This window comes from Delphinus delphis, chromosome 15 (assembly GCF_949987515.2).
Source record: "Delphinus delphis chromosome 15, mDelDel1.2, whole genome shotgun sequence".
NCBI lineage: Eukaryota > Metazoa > Chordata > Mammalia > Artiodactyla > Delphinidae > Delphinus > Delphinus delphis.
In genome coordinates, this window is record NC_082697.1 from 15,966,031 (window position 1) to 15,993,614 (window position 27,584).

Genomic DNA, 27,584 nt, shown 5'->3' on the forward strand with positions numbered 1-27,584 from the left:
CAAAGAGCATAGACGTTGGAAGCCGAATGCATTTTGAATCCTGGTTCTGCTGCTTATACGCTGGGTGACTTTGGCCAAGTTACTTAACCTCTTTGTGCCTCAGTTTCTTCACCTGAAAAATTTGGATAATGATTAAACTTACCTTCTAGGGTTGTTAAGGATTAAATCTGCCTGGCACATAGTAAGCCCTATCTTGTACGAGGGTTTGTTAAATACATAGAATAAATAAATCCCTTAATAAAGTTTGCACATTTTTCCCCCACAGGTCAGTCGTTTTCTTATTATCTATTCACCATGATATTTTCTAACTGGTTATTTTTAGAATATAAAGCAAGCTACTAATTTTTATATACAGGCATTTCTCATAGTAAACATTTAGAATAGTGTACACTTTTTGCCTAAAAATTACATACACACACACGCTGTTCAGTGAGGCATGCCAATTTGCATAGTCTTACAATTATTTTTATTTCCTCTGAATTTGTGGTTAAATTCTAATTTTATTTATTTATTGCGGTACGCGGGACTCTCACTGTTGTGGCCTCTCCCGCTGCGGAGCACAGGCTCCGGAAGCGCAGGCTCAGCGGCCATGGCTCACAGGCCCAGCCGCTCTGCGGCATGTGGGATCTTCCCGGACGCGGCATACACCCATGTCCCCTGCATTGGCAGGCGAACTCTCAACCACTGTGCCACCAGGGAAGCCCTAAATTCTAACTTTTAATATCCAGTATCTGTGTTTTCCTTTACTTGTTCTTCGTTAGGGAGCCTCATCCGTTTTCTATTTTATTTTGTGGGATTTTTTTTTCCTCCTCAAAAGAATCAAATTTCAAATTTGTTTATCAAGTCTACTCCTCCGTTTTCTAATTCTTTAATATCTAATTTTATCTTTATTAATCTCTTCCTCTGATTTTTACATATTTATTAGTGTTGCTTCCCCCTCAATTTTGGGTCGCATTTTCAATTCAGTATTTTCATTTTCAATGTTTAGAAGTAGGTTTCATGCTATGAATTTTCCTCTGAACATGACCTTAACGTTTCTCAGACTTCATCACGTGAGATTTTCATTATTGTTCTTTTTGATGTATTTACTTTTAAATTTCAGTTTTAATTTCCTCTCATCCAATCGATGTTTAAGAAGAGTTCTGAAATTTTTTTTTAATTTAATATAATTTTTAAAAAATTTTTGGCTGCGTTGTTTTTCATTGCTGCGCACAGGCTTTATCTAGTTGCAGCGAGCGGGGTCTACTCTTCATTGCGGTGCGCGGGCTTCTCATTGCAGCGGCTTCTCTTGTTGCGAAGCATGGGCTCTAGGCGCGTGGCCTTCAGCAGTTGCAGCACCCGGGCTCAGTAATTGTGGCTCATGGGCTTAGTTGCTCTGCGGCATGTAGGATCCTCCCAGACCAGGGCTTGAACCTATGTCCCCCTGCACTGGCAGGCGGATTCTTAACCACTGTTAACCACTTCCCTGTGCCACCAGGGAAGTCCGAGTTCTGAAATTTCTGTGCCACCAGGGTAGTCCGAGTTCTGAAATTTCTAAGAGGTCAAAACTTTTTGTTGTTTCTTTTCCTTTTGCTCCTAATTTCTAGTAACAAACGTGATCTAAGAATATGATCTGTACTATTTGCACTTTTGAAAATTTATTCAGGTTTCCTTTAAGACCCACATATGTTTAAATTTTGTATATGTTTCACAGTATTTAAGGGCAAAGGGGAGCTGTGTTTGCAGAGTAATATAATAGTGTGACATTTCTCTGTCTTATCAGTGGTGATTATATTATTTCGATTCCTTTGGTTTGTCAAAGTTGCCTACAACTTTCTGCTTCCATCAGAATCTCCCTTTAATGCTTAAAGTTTTTGTTTTGGGAATTTGATGTTGGTTTTTATTGCAAAAAGAAAACTGGCAATTATATCTTCATAACGGATTAAACTTTAGTATTATTATAAAGTGTCTAATTTTTGCCTTGAATTCAGTGGAGTCTGATATGAACACTGCTATCCTTGCCTGTAGATATATTTGTCTGAATTTGTTTGGCGTTTCTTCATTTCTGAGGAACTTTCTTTTTTACGTGTCAGTTTCCATTCTTTCGGGTTATCTTTGTCAAATGTTGGTTTTTTTGTGTGATGGTCAGCTTTAGAAAAAGAACTGAGTTGTTTCCCTTTTTCATTATGTCCTGGAAGAGTATAAATAACAAAGAAATGATTATTTTCCTTAGAGAACTGAAAGAGTTTAGACATAAAAACATCTGAGGCCCAGGGCTTTTTGAAAGATTGATTTTCACAATATTTGCTATGGCTAATAGGTCTATTTTAGTTTCCACATTCTCTTGAGTTAGTTTGGTTTTATAGATATATATATATATATATATACACACACACATATATTTAGAAAATTGTATACTTCATCCAGATTTTAATACCAGTAGCATAAAATTAGGATAACATTACCATATTTTTAACCTACTCTATGGTTTTAAATCCCCATTCTCAATTGTAATACTGTGAATGCATGTTGCTTTTTAAAATTTTCCTTCTCAAAATTTATATATTTTGAACTGTCCAAAGAACCAGTTCTTATATTTAAACAAATCTATTTGACAACTTTTCTGATCATTATTAAATTTTGCTTTTCTCTCTATGAATAGTAACTTCGGGTATCATGTTGCTTTTTATCTAGCTTTTCAAATTAAACAATTTACTTATTTTCACATTTTCTTTTTTAATAATAGAAGTAGCTAGGGCAGGGGTTCAAACAGGGACACTTTTGCCATGTAGGAGATGTTTTTGGTTTTTAACTGGGTGAGGGGGGTGCTGCTACTGGTGTCTAGTGGGTCGAGGGGCCAGGGATTCTGCTCAACACCCTATAAAGCACAGAATGCTCCCCAACAAGAGTGATGTACCCCAAATGTCAACAGTGCTGAGGGCGAGAAGTCCAGCTCTGTAACCATGATGTTTTCCCCCTGAGGAGGACTCTAGCTGAATCATAGAAATATTTTAAAAATATTCTACAACTGAAGATCTGATTTTCCTTTTTACCCTAAAATTATTTGGAAAAGAGTCTTTATTGATGTAGCCTTTTGTGACTGTGGCCAGGGAACATAACACCTAGGATTTTATCTTTGTGGTACTGAAGTTTTCATTATGGCTTAAGATAGGATCAATTTTTGTAAAACTTCCATGTGCCTCTGAGATAATGTTTACTCGGTAACATACACATTTCTCTATGTGTCTATTCAATAAACTGTTTTGACTACTTTAGCTGTGAAATCTCGAGAAAAATGAGTTTAAGCCTCCTACTACTACTGTGTTCCTATCAGCTTCGCTATAGAATTTAAACCGGTTTTCTTTATATTGATGTGGTTATTCATTATATATGTCCCAGAATGCTATATTTTCACACGGCTTCTCCTTGTTAATTTTTTTAAAAGTACGTTTGCCTCAACTAATGTTTCTATCTTAAATCCTACTTTATCTGTGGCAATTATCACTTTCTTGATTTTTCCACTGTTTTATTTACTATACTTCAATAAAAATTTTTTTTAAAAACCACAGTGAGGTATCACCTCACATCTGTTAGAATGGATATTATCAAAAACACAAGAGATTACAAAATGTTAGCAAGGGTGTGAGAAAAGGGAACCTTTGTATACTGCTAGTGAGAATATAAATTGGTGTAGCCACTATGGAAAACAGTATGGAGGGTCCTCAAAAACTTAAAACTAGACTACCATATGATCCAGCAATCTCATCCCTGGGTATATATCCAGAAGAAATGAAATCACTACTTCGAAGAGATATCTGTACCCCATGTTTACTGCAGCAACATTCATAATAGCCAAGACGGGGAAACAACGTAAATGTCCGTGAACAGATGAAGGGATAAAGAAAATACGGTACATTTTACAATGTTATTCAGCCATAGAAAAGAAGGAAACACTGCCTTTTGTGGCAGTGTGGACGGACCTTGAGAGCATTAGGCTAAGTGAGATGAGTGAGACAGAGAAAGGCAAATACTTTATATTCTCACTCATATGTGGGTTCTAAAAAAGCTGAACTCAAATTGAGAGTACAGTGGTGGTCGCCAGGGCCAGGGGGTTGGGGGAAATGGGTGAAGGTGGTCAAAGGGTACAAACTTCCAGCTGTATGATGAATAAATTCTAGGGATCTAATATACAGCATGGTGACAATAATCACCAATACTATATTATATAATTAAAAGTTGTTAAACGAGTAGATCTTAAAAGTTACCACCACATACACACTTATTGTGGTAATTATTTCACAGTATATACATGCATCAAATCATCACGTTGCATACCTTAAACTTAAATATGTTAAATCTCAATAATACCTCAATAAAGCTGGAAAAATTTTTGAACACTTTGAACAAAAGGTAGATTTTAAAATCTATTCTCTAAACATCCTTTTCTATTCCAACATGTACACACTCCTTTTTCCATGAATCTTAAAGAAGGATCTGACATTATTTCTTCAAGGGCAAATTGGCCTTGGGGCTCTGTGTTTAGGGCTTGGTTTTTGTTTCTTTTTTTTTTCCTTCCCAGCTGCCTGTTTTAGAATTCTTCAGTCAGGTATACCTGAACTCAGTAATTTAATATAGGGCCAACACTTGATAATGGCAGATTTTGAATTTTTGCAAATCTGCTAAGTCTGAAATGCTCCCAAAGTTGTTCTAATTTGCACTGCCCTGTTTACTAGAGAAGTCAAACATTTTTTCATTCGTTTCCTGGCCATTTGGGTTTCTGTTTATACTGCTGGTGGGAGTGTAAACTAGTAAGATACACATATTAGGAAGAAATCTGATAATCCATATCCCATAACCTAGCAATTCTATACCAAGATATTTACTGTAAAGAACTTTCCCACATGCACAAGAAGACATATATACTGCAGGAAACTTTAAAGACGCTGAAATGGGCAAATGAATGTTCTTTCAATGGGTGTTGGCTAGTCGACCTCAGGGTTATCTGTTTCTATAGAAATGTGTGCCTTTGTCTTTGACTAGGCTATCTGACAACTTTGTAAGCTGTACAAAAATGATATTAGTGCAACTTATTGTTTTATCATTAAGTTTTTTTAAATTGTGGTAAAATACACATAAGATAGGATTTACCACCTTAACCCTTTTAAAGTGTTCCACATTGTTGTGCTACCGTCACTACCATCCACCTCCAGAGCTCTTTTCATCTTGTAGAACTGAGACTTTGTATCTAGTAAACCATAGCTTCCTGTTGCTTCCTCCCTGCAGCCCCTGGCAACCGCTATTTTACTACTATGAAATTTGACTATTCTATGAATCTGACTGCTTTAGGTACCTCCTGAAGTGGAATCATAACGGTATTTTTTCTTTTGTGTCTGGCTTATTTCACTTAGCATAATGTCCTTAATGTTCATCCACGTTGTAGCATGTATCAGAATTTCCTTCCTTTTAAAGGCTGAATAAAATTTCATTGTATGCATATAATGCATTTTGTTTATCCATTCATCTATTGATGGACACTTGGGTTGCTTCCATATTTTGGCTATTGTGAATAATGCTGCTATGAACACAGATGTACAGAGATCTCTTCAAGACCCTGCTATCAACTCTTTTGGATATATACCCAGAAATAGAATTGCTGGATCATATAGTAATTCTATTTTTAATTTTTGAGGAGCTGCCATATTGTTATCCATAGGGTCTACGCCATTTTATATTCACACCAACAGTGCACAATTTCTCCACATCCTTGCCAACTCTTGTTTTCTCTCTCTCTCTCTTTTTTTTTTTTTTGGATAGTAACCATCCTAATGGCTGTGAGGTGGAATGCAAATGATTCTTATCCATAAAAATGCAAAAAATGTTTTCTGGTAGAGGTACAAGCTGATCGCATCCTGTAGAAAAGAAGAACCCGAACATTGTATTCTTGCTCTATAGATATCAACCAGTTTTGCATTTATAAGAAAATTTATTTCAGCATTCTTTTTTTTTTTTTTTTTGTGTGTGTGTGTGTGTGTGTTACGCGGGCCTTTCACTTTGTGGCCTCTCCCGTGCTCCGGACACGCAGGCTCAGCGGCCATGGCTCACGGGCCCAGCCGCTCCGTGGCATGTGGGATCTTCCCGGACCGGGACACGAACCCATGTCCCCTGCATCGGCAGGCAGACTCTCAACCACTGCGCCACCAGGGAAGCCCTATTTCAGCATTCTTGATTGCCTGTATATGTACCTATTCATCAGATTGTTCTTTGAGCTGATTATAATATCTTACTGGCTTCCTCATTAGTGAATGAATTAAATAAATTGACATGTTTTCATTTTATATATTTATATGAAAGTCATATTACCTTTCAAAAATTATATACTACAACAATGATCATTACAGCACTTTTTTTTTAACTCCAGAAAAACTGGGAATAATCTAAATGTTTGCCAGTTGGGAAATGGTGGTAATCTGTGATCTATTCACAGAATGGAATTCTGTACAGAGTTGAAGTGAATGGCCTGGAGCCACACCTACCAATGAGGATGAACTCAAAACAATAATGAGTAAAGAGTTTCAGAAGGATACATACAGTAGAATACCTTTATGTACATGTTCAAAACATAAAACATTACTATAAAGTGTTTAAGGCCATATAGAAATGCAGTAAAATCATAAAACACTTATTACAGCCCCTTCCTCTGTCGTGCAGGCGTGCCCTGGGGCTCCCCAAGTCTCTGGCTGAGGTCACATCCTTGCTCAACTCCTTCCTCTGTGGACCCTGATTCCTTCTCCTTCGATAAACAGCATTCACAAGAATCCTCGTCTCAGGCTCTGCTTCCAGGAGCCTCACCTAAGTCTCTCTCCATCAGGTCAATGGGTCTCCCCTCGCCGTGGGCTGCACCCCATAAGCATCAAATCATGTTCACTTCTCTCCCATCTTTACGTGAAAAGCTCCCTTAGTTCCAAGTCTCCTAAAAACTGCTGTCCCAACTTTCTCCCCTGCACAGCCAATCTTCTGCAGAGAACTATCTATTCTCACTGTCACTAGGACCTCCCCTCCCATCGGCAACTCATTTGGCATGTACCCTCCTTACTACGTATACCACTTAAACATCTTCATCATCCTCACCACCATCTTCATCAGTAGGAAGAGGAGGGGAAAGTTTTATTAAGCATTTACTATGTGCCAGAAGCACTGCTAAGCTTTTCCATATATGGCCCATTTAATCACCACAGCTACCATACCAGGTGGGTAATATAGTCATCCTCAGCTGAGGAAGCCAAGGCTCAGAGAGGTTCAGAGACTTGTCCATGATCGCACAGCTACTGCCGGTGGAGCTGGATTTCTACAGACCGTCATACTTCCTCACTAAGCTATGATGCCTTCCCCAAGACACCCCTTAGTCCTTGACTCCAAGAATTGCTGCCTTGCTTGACAGCCCTCTTCCCTCCAGGGCCTGACTCCTGGCTGTCCAGCTACCTCACTAGTCACTCCTTCTTGGTCTTCTCCAGCCCACTCCTTCAACGCTGGCATTCCTCCAGCTCCATCCGACTTTCCCTCCTGTCTTCCATGCCCCCTGGGTGAGTCGTGGTTTCTGCATGGATGCCTGCAAATAGGGGGCACCCCCCAGAGATGATTCCAAATTCCCATATCCCACCTAAGAAAGTGTTTTGTTGAAAGCCAATTTCAGGCTTTGAAAGAAAAAAGGTGAGCTCACCGGAGCAGTACACAGAAGTGGTCAGACGTCAATCCCTCCACACATTCCAGAATTCTCTACCAGTTCACAGGGCCCCTTCCCCAATCACAGTCCACCCTGCTCTGCCCAACACTTTTGGTAACCATTGCCTTTTCTCCGAACGAGCTATAGCAGGTGCTGGGAGGGGTCAGCCCGCTTGCCCCTGGCCTACTTTGGGGGTCCCCCCGACACCACCAGTCCAAGGGTTATCGCCCCTGTTGCTGGTTTCCTGCATCTCCCTGCCTGACAGCATTCTCTGTCCAAGGAGGCTGGAAGTGCTGAGCCCTAGAAGTGACCCTCAATCTCTGAGGGGCTGCAGTTTGTGGATAAAACCCCGGCTTCCCCTCCCCTCAAGAGGACGATTCTGAGTCTCATTCCATACGCCTCTTGGAGGGTCCACAACAGGATTCCAGTTGGTCCAGGTGGTCACAGCTCATCACCCTGCCCTTTACTGGCTTTCTTCCCTTCTTCCTTCCCAGAACATCCTGGGATCACCCCTCAACAAACTACTTGCCCCAAAACCTTTGTGTCAGAGTATGCTTTAAGGGGGATCCCAATTTAAGACACCAGCCCTCCTCTCGGCCCCCAGCATGGCTTCCTCAAGCCCAGGTGCTCTGCTGGCCACCACAGTGACCCTTCAGGAACATAATATGTCTCCTCCCTCCTCAGAAGCTTTTAATAGCTCCCCCATGACCCACTAGCCCAGTCCTGGCCTTGTAGGAGCCCACAGAGATCTGCACCATCTCTTTCCTGCTGACCTCTCCAGATCCTTCCCAGAGCTTCCCAGGACATGTGGGCTTCGAGCTGGAATGGATAGTTTCCCCTGTGGCTCACTGGTCCTTTCATCATCTTCAAGCTTACCTGAAATGCCACCTCCTCAAAGAAGCCTTCCCTGACCTCTCCTCCCTCTTTTGGCCATGCCCTTTACCTGGGCCTTCCCCTGGGCTCACCCTGGTGGGTACGGAGAATCTGCTTATGTGCAGAGATATATAATGTGCTTCCCCAGCCCCAGGCAGGTGGCCCAGCCCGCAGCTGGCACTTATGAGATGTCTGGTAACCAAATGAACCAAGCCTCCTACTTCTCTCATGGAAACATATGGTCACCTCCAGGAGCCTCTCCAGGAAGGATGAAACAGAGGAAATTGTAAGGGTGTCGCTGTGAACATAATTAGGTTCGCCTGGCTTAATAGATTCTCAGGGCTGCACACAAAGGTGTTTTTCTGCAGAGCATCATTTGCATTCTCTATGGAGAGTACCCCAGGTGCTGAGAGCAGCCCCACGCTGCAAGGAGAGAACAAGAAATCACACCCGTCTCCTTCCCACTTTCTGCTGATTCACAGAACGCACACCCGCCCTGCTTCCTCTGAGGCAGGGACAAGGTGTCATTCAACACAGCCTCACGCTCTGCCCAGGGAATTGGAACTTTTTTTTCTGGAGGCAACAGCGGCTCTGCTCAATTCTCTCATTGAAGCCTCTGCCTCAGTTCCAGAGGGTCCAGAAACTTCTCCTTAATTTTCGAGCACAATCAAACCACAAAGGAAAATTAACAAGCCACTGACCAGCATTTTACAATCCCTTCCATAGCCTCGGAGCAGCTCTTTCTAACAGATACTAATATTCCTGTTTTATAGAGGAATGGTAACCATAGTCATAGTGATACCATATACTTACTATCATGTTTAGTGAGTACGCACTATGTCCCAGGAGCTTCATGAACAAACCTTTGACATAAACACTCTTATCATCCCCACTTTATAATAAAGACACTGAAACTCAGAGAGGGTAATTGACTTCCCCAAGGTCACACAGCTAGGTAGTGGGAAAGTCAGAATTCTGGCTGTCTTCCAAGACTGAGATCTTTTTACTGCACCCACGGACCTTAACGGCTCTAATATAGGTGGAGGGTAATGAACCTGCTCTCACAGGACAGCTGTAAGGATCAAATGAAAAAATGTTGTAGAGAACCTGGCACACGGTAGGTGTTCAACAGGAGAGGTTTCCTTTCCTTCATGCCCTCATGGACTTGCTCAGGGTATAACCTTGAACTGGATCTCAAATGGGCTAAGAGGTCAAAAACAATGGAAGTTTCTGGATTATGAAAGAAATATGAGAGAAGCCAAGAGGGAGGCTCTGATGACAATAAAAATAATAGCACAAGGCCTGGCAAAGGGGTGGTGCTTCAAAGATATTTGTTAGATCAGGAGTTGGGAAACTTCTTCTGTAAAAGGCCAGATATTAAATATTGTAGGCTTTGCAGACCAGATGGTCTCTGTTGTAAGTACTAAATCCTGCCATTATAGCACAAAAAGCAGCAGTAGACAATATGTAAATGAATGGGGTGGCCATGTTCCAATAAAACTTTATTTATAAAAACAAGCAGAGGGCCAGGTTTGGCCAATCGATAGCCATGGATTGCCAACCCCTTGAATGTTGTTAAGTAAATAGAAATGGTGCTAGAAAAACTACCCTGTATTTGTCAGTTAACATCTGCCAGGCACTGACCTTCTGACTACATGTAATTCTCACCCAGTTGTGCGTGGGAGGAAGGTGTGTTTATCAGTAGCATGTTACCGATGAGGAAGCTGAGGCTCAGAAAAGTGCCCAAGGTCAGAAGTTGTAAGTGGTGGAGCTGGGATTCAAACCAAGGGCTGACTGGTTCCCAGGCCTGGGTCCTCAGGCACTACCCCACCCTCCTGCCCAGCCCTGCCCTAGGAAACAGCTGCTCGGTGTGCTGTCCTTGGGCACAACCCTGCCCTGGCCACCAGCTGGGCTCTTGCTCTGTCTGAGTCACATCACAGCCTCTCTTTCAAATCAGAAAGACCTGGACTGGCGACAGAGGCCTGGTAGTTGGCCATTGTCCTCTGACTCTGAGCTTCCATGGCTTGTCTTGAGCCTCTTCCTCATGTCCTCAACTGGGCCTCTGCCTCCAGCTGCCCTCAAGAGAACTACCTCTGTGGTCCTTTTACTTCTCGAGTCCTCCTCCTGTTATTCATTCAACAAACATTCTCTGAGGGCTTCTATGTCTGAGATCCTGGGAAGAAGCAGGACGAAAGAGCAGACTAAAAACACCCCATCTGGGGTGCACCGTCTGATGGCGAAGGCAGAGATGCAGCCACCCAGTTTTCTGTTTTTATAAATTTATTTATTTATTTAATTTTGGCTGTGTTGGGTCTTCATTGTTGCGCGCGGGCTTTCTCTAGTTGCGGCGAGCGGGGGCTACTCTCCGTTGCAGTGTGCGGGCTTCTCACTGCGGTGGCTTCTCTTGCTGCAGAGCACGGGCTCTAGGTGCTCAGGCTTCGGTAGTTGTGGATGCAGGCTCAGCAGTTGTGGCTCACGGGCTCTAGAGCGCAGGCTCAGTAGTTGTGGCGCACGGGCTTAGTTGCTCCACGGCATGTGGGATCTTCCCAGACCAGGGCTCGAACCCATGTTCCCTGCATTGGCAGGCAGATTCTTAAGCACTGCGCCACCAGGGAAGTCCCACCCAATTTGAAACAGTGCAAGAGCACAGGCGTGCAGTGCGATCTGGGGAGGGGCTAGAGAAGGGCCCCTCCAACGGCTGGAGAGTTAGAAAGGCTTTCCACAGAAAAGGCTCTGAGCTGGCTCTCGGAGGGGAAGTCTGCAGAAGACAAGAAGGGGGTGGAGGGCGTTCCCAGAAGCAGGAACAGCATGTGCGAGGGCGCAGAGGCATGCAACAGTCTGATGGTTCATTTCCTGTGTCCACTTGACTGGGCTACAGGGTGCCCAGACATTTGGCCAAACATTATCCTGGATGTGTCTGTCAGGGTGTTCCTGGATGAGGTTAATATATGAGCTGGTAGACTGAGTAAAGCAGCTTGCCTTCCCCGATGTGGATGGGTACCATCTAATCAACTGAAGACGCAAATAGAACAAAAAGGCTGAGTAAGAGAGAACCTCGCCGCCTGACTGCTGGGACGTCGGTCTCCTCTTGGCCTGCAGCTACACCACCAGCTCTCCTGGGTCTCCAGTTTGCTGACTACAGATCTCGGGAACAGCAGGAGATGAGGATAAAGGGGTAGCAGAGGCTAGGACGTGGAGGGCTGAGGTGGAGGACCATGCCTGCAGGTGTTAAGGCTTGAGGCAGAGGCGCGTCAGAAGCCAGGGCTGTGTGCCGCCAGCCGCCAGGGAGTCCTGTGATTTGCAGCAGAACTGCTTTCCTGGGGGAAAGTTGTCCCAGGACTCAGAAGCAGCAGACACCCTGCATAGCAGTTTCCCATTGCTGCTGTAACAAATTACCACAGACCTGACGGCTTAAAAGAACATGAACTCATTACCTTACCGTTCTGGAGGCCAGAATCCATCTCACTGTGCTAAGGTCAAGGTATGGGCAGGGCTGCTTCCCTCTGGAGGCTCCAGGGGAGAATCTGTCTCCCTGCTTTTTTTTAGGATGGATGTGGTCCTTACTCCTTGGCTTGTGGCCCCGCATCACACGGCCTTTTCTCTCTCTACTTCCATTTTCCCATTTTCCCAACACTCCAGGTGTTGGACCCTCCTGCCCGGCTCTTATAAGGACTCATGCTTACATCATGGGGTCCATTCAAATAATCCAGAATAATCTCCCCATTTCAAGATTTTAACTTAATCACATCTGCAAAATCCCTTTTGCTGTATCAGGTAACATACTCAAAGGCTCCGAAGATTAGGACACGGCCATCTTGAGGGGCATTCTTTAGTCTACCGCACCCCGGAATCAATGATGTGGGTGAGGCAGGAGATAGATGGGCCCAGGCTGAGCAGCTGAAGTTCGGTCCCCTGTGGACAGATATTCCAAAATAGCAGGAGGGAGGAGAGGCTGGGCCCTCTTATCTTTGATAAAAGATAAAAGACTACATATTTCTCATTCTTGAAGTCAAGCAGACCTTCCCAACTATAAAGCTCCTTGGAGGTCAAAAGGGCAGTGACGTCAAGCTACCCATAGGCCTCTTTACTGGAATCCATCTTGGCTAAGAGATGCACAAGCACACATGGGAGGTTCCTGAGGTATACCAAATACGGACTCAGAACCAGGCAAAGCAAGATGACTGGCCAAAGGACACCTGGGAGAAATGCCCCACAGAAGTGATTCAAACTACCACAAGGGCACGACTCTCTCTCTGAGCCCGCCCATATGTCTATCCACACGTACTCTTTTTCCTCCTAATAAACACTTTACTTGTTTCACTGCTTTCCGTGCCTTTGTGGGAATTCATTTCTGCAAAGCCAAAGGGCCAGGGCCTTGTCACTAGACACTGGTGTGGCTAGGATTCAGCGCTCTCACTGCCACGGCCTGACTTCAATCTCTGGCCGGCAACCAAAACCCTGCTTCAAAAGCCAGTGCAGGCCGAGGCCACCCGAGATCAGGGGGAGTCATAACCAAAGCTCTCCCTATGCCAACCCTCCCAGGGATACACCACTCTCTGAAGTTTCCTCAGGCTTTAAGAGTCAAATATCGGAAAACTATTTGCTTTTAGGAAAAAAACTCCAGCACAAAAGAGATAGAAAGCCATTAGGAAGCCTTCCCCAGTGCCTGCCTCTTGCCCCGAAGCCTCATAAGTGAGTATTTCTAATAAACTTTCATGCTTGGTGGGAGATCCCTTGCACACTGACACATTTCTCCTGAAATCTGAGATGTCTTGTTCAGAGTAATAGCTATAGTGCCCAGGTGCCCAGCTGCTATTGTAAAATCAGTAAGCATTTAATTGAAACAAATGACTATAATAATAGTACATTATCCCTGCAGGCTGAGCACCGTCACAGTTTTAATTATTGAGTTAAGCGTCAGACTGCTTTATCCTTGAGAGCAACAGCCCCATTACAGGTTACGCTGATCATCCTGTATGAATATGAAGGCACCAGCAGGGAAGGATGTAAATGGAAAGCAATTTGTCCTCTTTGGGGCTGGTTTTGTCTTTGAAGAAAGGTTTGCAAACACAGGTTGCTGAGACACTGGGTCTGGGGTTACCCTGATGGGGTTGTGAAATTTCTGCCGGGTTGGGATGGCGGCGTGGTGGTCCTTAGGTTTCCCATCCCTGAGATGCGAGCTCTCACTTCTCTGCTTGGAGCCTGCACTAGGCCCCGACTTCACTCTAAGTAAAGGCCTGAGTCTTTACCAAATCATACGCCCCTAGAACATCCCACTGCCACTGCCACTACCACCCAGACCCCTCTGGTCTTCTCCCCATTTTGCTTTCTCCCCATTCACTCCACTCCAGCACCCACACCTCCGGCCACCCCTCGCACACCCAAGCTGATGGCCCACCTCTAGCTCTGTGTGATGCCCCCTAGTGGACAACAGGCAATATTTGGAGACATTTTCAGTTACAACTGGGAGATGCCACTGGCATCTAGTGGGCAGTAGACCAGGGACGCCGCTAGACATCCTATTAGGCACGGGACAGACCCCCACCATGGTGAATTACCCAGCCCCAAATGTCAATAGTGCCAAGGGCGGGACGCCCTGCAAGTTAGCTGTTGCCTTTGAACGGGATGTTCCTCCCCACCAGCGGGGACACCTACCTGACTTATTCCCTCATCTCCTGCCAGTCTTTGTTCAAACCTCCCCTTACCTATGAGGCCTTCCCTGACCCTCCCACCCAATACTGCAACCTGCCCACGACCCCCACCGCTCCTGCCTTCCCAGCCCCTTCAGGCCATTGTTCTTTTTCTTCCTTCCAAAGCACTGATCACCTGTAAACACACTGTGTGACGTCTTTATTGTCTCTCATCTTGCCCTCCCTGCCAGGATGTAATTTCTACACGGGCAAAGATCTGTGTTTTGTTCACCACCGTATTGCACCCGGAACAACGCGTGACACATAGAAGAACGTCTGTTGAATGAATTATCCGCCCAGACCCCTTCTTCCTTTTCCTCCCACACCTATTCTGCCTCCAGATCAGGCAAGGCCACCTCCTTGTGATCTCCCCAATCCACCCCTCTTGCCCAGGTTCAGAGCCTGCAATGATTAATTTCACGTGTCAACTTGGCTGGGCTAAGGGATGTCCAGATAGCTGGTAAAATGTTACTTCTGGGCATGTCTGTGAGGGTGTTTCCGGAAGTGATTAGCATTTGAAATCTGTCCACTTAGTAAAGAAGATGGCCCTCCGCAATGCAAGTGGGCATCAGCTGAGGACCCGAATAGAACAAAAAGGCAGAGAAAGGGCGAATTTTCTCTCTTCTTAAGCTGGGACTTCCATCTTCTCTGCCCTCAGTCATCGGAGCTCCTGGTTCCCAGGCCTTTGGACTTGGACCGAATTATATCACCAGCTTCCCTGGTTCTTCATGTATCTATCGATATGCTATTGGTTGTGTTTCCCCGGAGAACCCTGACTAACAGAGCCCATTTCTTTTTCCTGGACAGTGAAACGTCTCTTACTGGGCTGCTCAGAGGTCTCTCCAGCATGCGTTTTTGGGGGTTACTCCCACGTGCCACATGGCACGTTCTCGGTTGCTTGAGGGCAGAAACTGGGCCTCAAGGCCCACACGGGACTGCCTATGAGCCACAGGCACTGGGAGACAAAGAAGATAGGCACAGGCCCTGTCATTCAGGAAGGACCACCAAATCCAGCAGGACGGACAAGTGAGCCACAGCCATGTGAGTACAGTGTGATGTGCTGTGAATGCACTCACCCGCTCAACAAATGCAACGTGTCCCCTGCGACCCGAGCTCCTGGGACACAAACTATCCCGTCCCTATGAACGGGTGAGTGATGCACCACACGGACGCCCCGTTCAGGCACAGGTGAGTCTTCCAGTGCATTAATATTTTGCGCCACCAAGGAACAGCCTGTGAATGCAGAGGACGCAAATCCAGGTGAACTCACGAGCAGTGGAGGAATCGGCGCTATTCCCCTTGCCCACTCACCCCACCTTCTTACTCTCATCCTGTCTGGCCACATGTCTTGGCATGAAAGCGCTTTCCGCATGCTTCTCCCCAGTCTTCGCGCCTTTTGCCGTCGTCTCTGTAACCCAGCGGTGTTACACCCCCTTCCATCAAGCTACCTTCCCAGCTCTTACTGAGAGTTTTTTCATTGTGCAGGAATAGGTATTAGGATAGTTACAGTTCTCTGGCTACAAAGTTGCAGAGGTCTTGAGAGGTTTGCCCTAGCCCTATTTTTCCTATAAGCTCTGCTATATTTAGGATTTTGCAGCCATTTCAGGACTGTATCTCTCATATCACAGCAGAAACGTCTGTATTGATTAAGTATCTGCTGTGTGCTCAGCCCTGTACTGGACACTGGAGATTCACAGTGACTAATATAGGTGGGGTCCCTGCCCTACGGAGCTGACAGTCTCATGGGGGAGACAGACATTGATCAATTCCACAACTAAATCAGTATGTAGTCACAACGGTGACGAGCGCTGAAAGGAAAGCCACAGACCATGGGGAGGTTGTCAGAGGCAGACCGGGGATCCAGAGAAGCCTCTCTCTGGCTGCGGTGAAGGAGGTTGGGGAGGGGTGAGGAGGGCAGGGAAGGATGTGCTTGAGATGCAGCAGGGGCCAGGCTGGGGTAGGGCTTGAACGCCAGGTGAAGACGTTCGGATTTGATCCTGAGGGTCGCTGGGAACCCAGAAAGGCAGATTAGCGGCTTGAATTTTAGAAAGGCCAGCCCGGCGGGTATGTGGCAGGTGGCAGCTCCCAGGTAAAAAGTGACACCACCACCATCCCAGATTTGGGTAGATGGAAAGTAAGAGATGGCTGCGAGAGTTGCTGAGGGAGAGATTTGGGACTGGTCATGGCATGGGGTCAAGGGTGGCACTGGATGGCCAACGAGGTTCACGGGCTGGTCAAGTGGGAGAAGAGGCAGGTCCAGCCAGGTGGGGAGGAGAGGTCAGCTGTGAACAGGCTGAGCTTGGGCCCAGCATCCTAGTGGGGTCTTCACATGGGGATGGTCGATTACATGGTCTCGTACTTAGAGAAGGGGACCGAGCAGTGGAACGTGGCCTGGAGTCCTAGAGGTATCCAGCCACAACGGAGAACCAGAGAGAGAGAAAGAGAGAGAGAGAGAGCGCGAGAGAGCGCCTGCAAAGGAGGCGGGGGGGGGGGGGGCGGTCCTGAGCAGTGAGGACCCCAGGAGCATCACGTCACACTGAGGAAGCAGAGGAGGGGGAGGGTTTCAGGACAAAGGGGTGGCCAGTTGATCTAACAGAGCTAAATGCCAAGTATGACAGAGGCAGAACATGCCCGATGACTTTGGCAACGTGGAGGCCACCCCGGCCCCCGACGTGGACTCGCTTTGTAGTCAGGGGGGTTGGCAGAGGCCAGAGTAAATGCGAGGGGAGGGAATACAGACAACCAGGGCCGATGACTCCTTCTAGAAGCTCTGCTGGGACCACGAGGGGAGAGATGGGACAGCAGGCAGGTGTCGAAGGACGACTTTCTTTTAGATACTGAAGTACAATTGTGGAGGATGGGCGTTCCTGTCACAGTAATGCCCCCATGGGGACGTTTACTGCAGAACTGATGGGCGACAACACGGTCCTGCCACTCACCGGCCACGTCCTCACCCTCCGTCTCAAGTGATCCTTCTAACAGCCCTGCGAGGCAGGTGCTCTGCTCTCCCACTTTACGGAGGAGCAAATGGGGTCTCAGAGGTGAATCAACTGCTCCGTGTCCGCAGCTCAGATGGAGCAGGGTCAGGATCCCAGCCCAGGTCTGCCTGACCCCAAAGTCTGAGCTCTTCTCAGTACTGAGGGCGGAGGGGTGCAGCATGGGCCCGGCGGACCCACGGTTAGAGTGCCCCGAGGGAACGGCTCTGTTATCGCTGCACAGGGGCGGCAGCACAGCATATCTGCCTTGTTTTGACTACTCCTGGAGCCTTCTGTGTCTCTGGGAAAGATTGGGAGGGGATGACAAACCACCAGAAATGCTGGGATTAAAACAAGGCTGGAGACGAAGTTTGGGGTCCAGAGTCAGCACGATGGTTACCCCTGGGCGCCAGGGGCCTGCTAGGGGTCAAGGCAGGGATAAAGCTGGGGGGCCCCCAGAGGACAGATCACAGGCGATGAGGGCTTGGTCCTGCAGGCAGTGGGAGCCTGGGTGGCTGTGAACAGACGGCCCAACAGATTTCCTGCGCTCAGGTTAAGAGACCAGAGGCAGGATCACCAGGTACATGGGGCAGACGCCACGGACACGAGAGAGCTGCGGAAGAGCCACCACCCTGGGTCACAGGAGGCGGATAACCTGTCGAGGCTGTGAAGGCTCCATCTTCCTGAATTTGATCTTCAGCTCCTCTTGGAAGGGGGCCTGGTGCTGCCTGGGGCTGAGCCACATTCTGGGAAGGTGCATCTGCTTAGCTGGCAGGCAGCCTCCGCTTCCCCAGCTGAGTGGCAGGAAGGGTGTAGTTTACGTCCTTATCTCCTTGTCTGTCTGTCTACCCCACTGGAATGTAAGCTCCAAGAATCAGGGATTGTCATCTGCTCAGGGCTTGGGAGAGTGCCTGGTACACAGTAAGGGCTCAATAAAAGTTTGCAGAATGAATGAAAAAGTACAGGAATGATTCCTGGTGAAGGGAAGCTGAGCAATTGCCTACGTCTTGTTTGAAGTCTTGCAGCTTTAAGCACCAGAGTCAAATTTAGGACCGGAAAAGGGGGTTCTTTCTTTCCAGCAATGAGTTCCCTTTCTCATTCCCAGTCCAGCCTCCACCACTATAACCAGTCCAGTCCCACCCCCAGCCCAGACCACTGCCAGGGGCTCCGCCAGACCACCGTCCTCAGCGCCTCCCTCTGGGGATGGGGCAGCTCTGACGCCCTGCAGGCCCAGCTCCCTCTGCCTGGAACCCAATTTGCCTCCCTTCTCAGGACTCCGCTCACATGTCAGCACCTCCAGGGAGGCCTTCTCGGGCTCTCCCACCTCAACCAGGGTCCCCAGGTGACTGTCTCTCATGTTATTAACAAGCACCTTGTTATTTTTTCCCTTCGCCTTGCCATACGTGTAATCATGCATTCACCAGCGTGTGGACGCTGTTCTGGTAGTGTGCTCCGTCCGTGAAGGGCGGGGACCGTGGCTGCTTTGCTCGGAGCCGTTTCCCCGGTGCCCAGCCCCAGGCCTGGCACACAGCAGCCACTCAGTAAATGTTGAAGGAGGGATCCAGGTAGCCCTGGAAGCTCTGGGCTCCAGGGCGGCAGCCTCCCGAAGCTCCAGGCCAGCCCCATGGAGACTGAACCCTCAGTGGGACCCGCCTCCCACGTCCTCCCTCTTCCGAGCATGGAGGCGCGTCACAACTAGGTCCCCGCTTCCTTCAAGCCTCTCCCCATCCTGCTCCCCACTGGCAGTCCCCACACCACAGGTTCTCGCCTCTTTGCCGCTGTTTATCCTCTTCCTTCAGCCATGGATGCCTCTCCCATCCCCACACGTCTAGAGATTGGCTGAAGTCAGCTGGTCCTGGTGTGCCCCTTGGGACCCGCGTGATTGACTGATTGATTACCCATTCCCTCTCTCTGGGCTTCCTCACTTGAGGGGCTCTAGGGACTCCCCTGGCACTCCAGTGGTTAAGACTTCCACTTAACCGGGTTTGATCCCTGGTCAGGGAACTAAGATCCCACATGCCGCGCAGCACCGCCAAAAAAACAAAAACAGAAAACGAAAACCAACCAAAGAAAAAAACAAAACAAAACCCAAAAGCAAACAAAAATAAAAACGAGGGGCTCTAAAGGTGGCCGAAGTGGAATCAGATTTGCATTTCAGAAAGCTACACTAGCTGACCCGGTGGGGACGAACCAGCTCATGAGCGAACCGGGGTCGGGGGAAAGAGGCAGGGAGACAAGTTCAGAGGCTTTGCACCAGCGCAGGCCATGACAGGGGATGCTGAGCTGGGGTTCGGCAGTGGGCCTGAAGCCGGGGGCAGTGGAAGTACGGGGGCTTCGGGAGGTGGGCTCAGCATGGCTCAGAGATTTCTGGCAGGTGGCGAGACCCCACAGAAGAGGGAAACACAAGGAAACAGAAGGGTTATACTCACCTCCCTCCTCCTTAACGCTTAACATTCTACACTCAGAATTAGCACATGTGCTAATTAAAACCATCTTTCTGAAGAATTTATTATAGGATACTCCAAGCTAATTATAAATTCTCTGTAGCTGATCCTAAGTGGTGTGCTAATGTGGTGTTGAAATCTCTTTGGCCATGCTCGTTTAAATTATTCATCAGGCCCTGCAACAGTTGTGAACTGTAATTTAAACAGTCAGCTCATGAATATTCAATTAACACAACAAACACTGGCATGTTTTACTGCCTTGCCGCTCAATATTTTGTATCCTCACCCGTGTTTACATGTTTTTATGAACTCTCGAGAAAAGTGCTGCCTGTTGAAGTCCCTGGTTAAGTGGAGATTGAAACGCTGGGGAGGGGGCAGGAGGCAGCAGGCATTGTTTCTGACAACCTTGCTCAAAAGAGTTGTGGGTGATCAGGCTGGAAGGGGCCTGATCACCTTCCAGATGGGAGGCCCAGAGAGGGCAAGGACTGGCCCTGAGGTCACACAGTAGATCCAAGGCACAGATAGGACTTGGAGTTCAGGGGTGGTTCCCACTGCCTAATCCAACACAAATTAATTGGCAAAGCGGGTCTGAGGATGTCTGACTCTGAGTCAATGTTGGGAACGTAGAGGAGGCCAGGTCTTCCCTGCTCCCCGGCCTTCTGAGGGCCATGGGCAGATGTTGCCAAATCAGGTACAGCCGTTCAGGGTAACAGGCTGTTTTAGAATCCAGGCTGGCTCCACCCTTGAAAATCAGGGCTCCCAGCCCCCTCCATGGCCAGGTCAGAGGACTATGTGCCTCCTCTCTCCACTGTGAGCTTTAGGGCCCCTGCAACCTGTAAATAGTTTTGAAGCTTCCACAAATGGCTTCTTCCTATATCCTCACATCCTCCCATGAGGCAGGCGCTATGGTGATTCCCATTTTTACAGATGAGAAGACTGAGGCTCAGAGGGCTTGCCCAGGGTAGAGCTCTCCTCTCCTCCCTCTCCTGAGACCGCACCCTCAAAAAATCATTTTCACAACTCCTAAGGAACCCATCTCAAGAGAGTTTCATGATAGAGAAAAGTCAGAAATAGCCTACATGTCTATCAGTAGATTACTGTTTACGTTCACAATGAGACAGCCATAAAATCAAATGTTATGCAGCCACTAAAAATAAGGGCACGACCTATCATTATGGTCATGGAAATACATCCATTACCTCCTGTTGCAGAAAATCAGCAGGTCGCAGAACAGCTCTGATAGAAGAGACTGGAAAGTACAGGAAAAGGCACCGCGTTATGGTCCCTTTTATGTAAATTATGTGTATAAATCACAAAGGTATGACTGAAAAGATACTTAGCAAATGGTCAGGCTAATAATGGTTATCTGTGGATGGTGCGGTTTTAATGATCTTTTATTTCTTCTTTGTATTCGCTTCTGTGTAATATTTTGACTGTGAACATGTGCCACCTTTAGAAAAATCAATCAAGCTATGTTTTTGAAAGAAAGAAGTTAAAGAACTAAGAACACTTCATTTCAAAATTTACAGGGTACAGCCAAAGCCACACTCAGGGAAAAGGCGCAGCCATAAGGCTTTTATTATTAAACAGTAAACAGTAAAAGCAAACGAACTAAAGGATCTAAAGTGAAAACTCTAAACATCCACAGGAAAAAAGGAAGAGGGATTAATACACATAAAAGGGAGGGATTAATACACATAAAAGGGAGGGATTAATACACATAAAAGGGAGGGATTAATACACATAAAAGGGAGGGATTAATACACATAAAAGGGAGGGATTAATACACATAAAAGGAAGGGATTAATACACATAAAAGGGGAAGTGAATAAATGAAGAAAATTGAAACATAACTCTGATGGTTGGTTTTCTGAATAAAATGAATAAAACAAAGTTGACAAACCAATAACATGGTTAAGGATGAGCATAAAAAAACCCGGGAAACTACAATACACAACTTTAGGAATATGACTGCGGTATAATCACAGGTACAAAGCCTATAAAAATTACGTTATACTAAATACAATTCAATGGTGATAACTGTACAGATCTCAGTGTGATAAACTATTCATTTTCTGAAGATGGTATATAACCTGTATAGCGAATATATAGATTATACTATAGTCTGCATTTCAATACAGAAAAATGACGAAGCTATCTCATAAAAAGAAAACTACAGAACCATTTCACTATTAAAAAAATGTAAAAGAAACATCTTAAGTTACATAATAGGTACATTAAATCCAGCCTCATGTTAAAAAAATATATGTGTGTGTACATATGTTTAAATATGTATGTATACACGCATGCCATACCCAATTAGAATATATTAATATGTACTGGGAACCCATTAATAAAATTTATTATCTCAATATACTAGGAAAGAAAAACGTATATGATCATCTCAATACGTATCTTGGAGCCATTTGATAAAACTCAACAAAAATTATGAGTAAGCTGAAAGATTAGAAATGTCTTTTAAAATATGCTAAAAAACTGACTTTACGCCAAGGGTGAATTTAATCCCCATTTAACTGGGGGAGAAAGCAAAGATCACTGGTCACTGATATCATCCCTATTAAGTGAAAGTTTGACCCAATGCAGTGAAACAAAAAGAAATGAGTTACAACCACTGGAAAGCATCTTCTCTGTAGATGTGATAGCATTTCTAGAAATCCTCAAAACCTCGAATTCTCAAGTTAGAATTTGAGACAGCCAGATAAAAGTAAATATAAGAAATACACTGCTTTCTTATTTACCCACAAAAACCCAGAAAACGTAATTGAAAAGTTCTAACCATAATAGCAAAAATATAAAATTCTAAAGAATGAAATTTATAAGAAATATGTTGGACCCATACATACGTATGTATATGCATATGGATATATACATATATAAAACTATAAAGAAAGCAAAAATTATTGAAATAAATGGCGATTCACATTGTTCCTGAATGGGACAACTCAAGAGTATAATGATATAAAATCTCTCCATTTTAATTTGTGGATGTAATGAAATTCCAATGTAAAAAAGTATATCCAGGATTAAACCCAAGCCAAGATCAGAGGGCATGACTAAGTTGAATGGGAAACAGCAGACCACACATCATGTCACAAAACACAGTTGCACCCACGCCTCAATTCACACCCGCGGCTGTGCTGGGGAGGGGGAGTCCTGTACAACCTGCCGAAACGAGAAGGAAAGGACCAAGTATGACTTACAGATGGGCCAGTTCCCTATGTGGGTACACACCAAAAGTGGGTGATGACTCTATTTTAGCAACGTTCATGGCAGGTCTTGAAAGAGAAGAGAGCGGTAAGATCTTCCCAGGGGATGGAATGTGAGCAATTGCACCCCATCATCCACTTTGTGCGGCAGGAGAAGAGGCTGAGGTGAGACTATACAGTCCATTCTCATAACTCACGGTGGTTCTGTTCTATAAAGCCACCCCCAACACTGAATCAGTGAATACTGAACCACCACTCCTAGGAGAAATAAGGGATTAGGTTCCTGCGAGCCTCTGGTCACAGGAAATGATGATATTCTCATCAACCGATCAATATACAACCTTGTTTTATGTGTGTTTCTGTTTAAAAACACCTCATTTGGTATGTATTGTTGACTCATTAATATTGAATTCCAGGCACTGCCACTCGTGTCTGAACACACCCATTTTCTCTCTAAATAAATCACAGCCTTCTGAGCTTAGGGACACCAGGCAGCACTTCGGCACTACAATTGGGGGCCACTTTAAACAGTGAAATCAGCCACTAAAGGCAAGAAAATGTGAAAAATGTGGCACTAAATAGACCTTGGAAAGGAGACTTGTTTACAGCATGAAGGCTGAAACAAGAAGGCAGAACATCACCCCCTGTGACCTCAGCAGGGGATGTGAGATTTGGATTACAAAGTACCACGAGCATTGATTTGGGGGTTCTAAATGAATTTTGGCAAGTGGATGAGTTGGCAAACACAGAAATCTGCCAATAATGAGAATCAACTGTATACAGAGTCACAGCAGGAGCCCACGGCCTGGCTGGCTGGTCAGAGGCCTGGATGGCAAGGAGCTGTGAGCTTGGGGGCCAGTTGTCTGGGGTACAGGCATATGGATGGAGTTATGGGAGTGGGCACAAAGTGCGATCTTTGAATCACATTTTTGCCAACCAGAAGGCATTCACCACGGGAGAGGCACTGAATGATCACGTAGACAAGATGGCTCACCCGATGCCTTAACCAACCTTCATCTCCAGCCACCGCAGAACCGGCACTGGGCACGTGGATGGAGTAGCCCAGGTGCAGAGACGAGGCTATACAAGGACCCGATGACATGAGCTCCCATGGACCAAGGCCAGTTTAGCTGCTGCTGCCTCTGCCTATCCACCCTCGCAGCCACAGAGACCAGTGCTGAGCCCCCAGCGTGGCACCAGTCCTTGGAGAGGTCAACCAGTCCTGGATGGTAAGTTGATTACATTGGGCCTCTTCCATCTTGGAAGAGCCAGTTCATCCTCTCAGGGACAGATATTTTGGGCACAGTCTGCCTCTCCTATCTGCAGTGCCTCAGCCAGCTCTCTGGGGGCTGACAGAAAGCCTGGTTCACAGGCTTGGAATCACATACGGCATAGCATCCCACCAGGGGCCCCACTTCACAAAGCCAGAGGCATGGGGATGGGCCTGTCACCATGGGATCTATGGGTCCCATCACATATCTCCCCAGGATCTGGCCTCTAGAATGCAGGAATGGCCTTCTACAGGAGCAGATGAAGCACTAGCTTGGGGATAACGCTCTGAAAGGATGGGGTGCTGACCTTCAGGACGTGGCACTTGCATTAAATTGGAGACCTCCACGTGGTTCTGTGCAGAATACGTGGGTCCAGGAACCAAGGGGTGGAAGCAGGAGTGGTCCTACTCTTCATCACTCCCAATGACCCACTAGGGGATCTTATGCTTCCTGGTCCAGTAATTCTGGGCTCTGCCCAGTTGGAGAACCTGGTCCCCAGAGGGGGACACAACAGATCCGGCTGCTGCCGGGGCCCTTTGGACTTCTTATGCCTAGGGACGAGGAGGAGAGAGGGGAACTCACCGTCGTGGCAGGAACTGGCCCTGCCTGGCGGGAGAAGGGAGGTCTGCCCTGTGGGTGCAGGGAGGAATACACATGTATCCCAGGTGACCCACTCGGTGCCTCTCACCCCTCCCTTCCCCACTGCGACTGTACATGGACAGGTGCAGCAACCCAGACCTGAGAAGTGTATGTGTGAGGAAATAGACCTCTCGGGAGCAGGTAAGACACGAAAGCCACCAGATCAGCGGGGGTGATAGAGGGGAATTGAACCAAGGATGGCACTGGAGGATGAGTACTGATCACGTTTCCAAGAGCAGAGGCAGCAAGGAAGGCTGCCACTAGTTCCACTACATCTCCTTCAGGAACCGGGGTCCAGGGAACCGTGGAGATCCCACTCCCTCGCCTGCATGGAGAAGCAGATCTGTGTGGCACAAGGAGTGGACTGTGGTGGCCACGGAAATGCACCACTCAGCTCTCCTGCTGTGAGAACCCAGCTGCTGTTCTTCTGGCTCCATGAACGTGCTCTCGCCAAGGCCACGATTTCCACGGGCCACCCCAAGCCAGTGACTGAGCACACGGGGGTGCTGAGGCAGGGCCATCTGGTGAGACATGCAGCTCCTCCAATGGGGATTTTGGTTCAAGGATCCCCCCTTGGCCTGGCCAAACCTTTCTTGAAACTATGCTGCCACCCAAGACTCTTCCTGCCCAATCCCTCTTCCTCCCGCCCTCCCTCCCTCCCTTCCTTCCTTCCTTCCATAGATATAAAACCTGCATCACAGTCTGGAATTCCCCCCACCTCCCGCCTTCTCTTTCTCCCTCTTCAACAAACCTCTTCCATGTCTAATCCCGTCTAGCGCTGCTTCTTGGTGGAGTCGAACTAATGCAACCAGAATCCTTGTTTGGGAGAAAACTGTACTTCTTTTGACTTGTATTGAGAAACATACCAATACCTTGCTCAGGGTGGAGGGTGGACCCAAGGATGCTCAGTTTAAACCAAAGGGGCCCTAAACTAACCTCTAAGGAAGGTCCTATTCAGAGAGGAGCCTTCATTCAGCTGAGCTCAGAGGTACGTCTAGATCTGCAGGTCTGGGGACAGATGCTGAACTTGAGGGGATTATGGTGTGAGACCGAACCAAGAGGATCCAGACGCCGAACACGCCATGGGGGCAGGGATGAGACAGAGAGGTCATCACAGTGTCAGTGTGGCCAAGAGGGGTCTCGGGAGCACAGACACGTGTCAACATGATGGGTACCCCCAGAAGACCCCCAGGGAAGCAACTTTCTCTACCAATATTTGGGCAGGTAGATTTCTTGGGGGAAACTAGAAAGGATACAGAGTCCTCCATGTGGGCTGGCAGGGAAGAAAAACAGCTCATACACGAAGTGCTTAGAGACAAATAATAGCATTGTTATGGCTACCGTGCTGAGCATTTTATAAGCATTATAGAATTTAATTTTCAAAACAACCCCATAAGGTAAGGGTTACTAACATAACCATTTTATGCATAAGAAAGCTAACGATCAGAGGGGGTGGGTAACTTGCTCAACACAGCAAGCAGCTGGAGGGACTCAGATTTAAATCCAGGTCTCCGGAAGTCCAAAGCCAGTGATATTAATTTTTGCAAAGTACTAACCCCTTTTCAGCAGGTACAGAGACACGGTGTGAGTGTCCAGGGTAAGGGGCCGTAGCAGAGGCTAAGCTCCTATTCCCAGAGGACAGTTTTGTTTCTGGTGTCATTGGCTGGCCTTTGGTCACCTGCGCTGTGGATACCTGCGTGGGTGGCAGGCTTCCACTATGTGCGGAACCTGGGCACAGAACCTGGGCCCTACCACACTGGGGGTTATGAGAAGATACAGTTCCAGTTTACTGTGACCAAGGTTGCAATGGTGGGGACATGCAGAGAAGGGCACAGCCAATTTGCTGGCTGGAGTTAACCCGCTTCTCCTAGCAGGGGCACAGCAAGTAAGAACACATCATGTACACAAGGCAGGTGAAAGGGGGCGGGGAGGAGGAATCTTATGTGCAAAGGCATAGGGGTCTGAGGTCTGGGGTTCCCAAGCGAGAAAAGGAGTCCTGTGGGATGGAGGAGTGACCGCCTCAGGCTGACCCTTTGGGCCCAGGATCTCGGGCAGGGGATGTCGCCCTGTGTCTTTAGCCGAAGCCTAATTCATCAGGTCTAGCTGCTGCCAGGGCTGCAGATGTCGCTTGAGTCTTTTGGTCCGACAACCCATACTCTGTCCGCTCATGATTTCCGAGAACAGGCTGCTCCGATTGCCCTTAGCTGGCACACCGCACAGTCCCCCAGACACAGCTAGCAGAACCCTGCCTCCCGGTCACACAGAGGTCCTGGTGAGCCCCCGGCCCGGGTTCCCTTTCTTTTCCCCCGGTACATGCTGTTTCTAATTCTGCACAGGCCCTTGGTGCACAACGAAAGCCTCGCAATCTAAGGAGATGTGGCCTGAAGTCCTTCTGATCCCAGGCTGCGGACGGTCCTCACACCAGGGTTTCTGCTTTAAGGCCTAGCCAAAAGGAGGCATGGGGGGCTGGGACGGGTCAGGAGCCATAGGCAGAGGTGTGGATCCTCTGCAGCCTCTGGGGAAAAAGGTTTGCAACTGTCACAGGTGTGATGACATTCTCAAGGCAGACAGAAACGCAAGTGACAGTTCTGTGTGTCCTAAAACAACGGAGAACTCAGGACTCGGGTGAGGATGATGGCGATCCAGTGGTTCTGAGCGGGATCAGAATCCCCTGGAGGGCTGGTTAAACACAGGTTGAGGGGCCAGGAGGGGGCCTGAGAATCTGCATCTCTTAACCACTTCCCAGGTGATGCTGATCTTGCTGGC

At 47.1% G+C, this 27,584-nt stretch overlaps 1 protein-coding gene across 2 annotated transcripts in view; it reads right to left on the reverse strand.

The window, feature by feature from the left end:
* The window catches only part of TOX2 (TOX high mobility group box family member 2), a 131,168-nt gene that overhangs the window by 6,828 nt on the left and 96,756 nt on the right, over window positions 1-27,584 (reverse strand). The window lies entirely within an intron of this gene.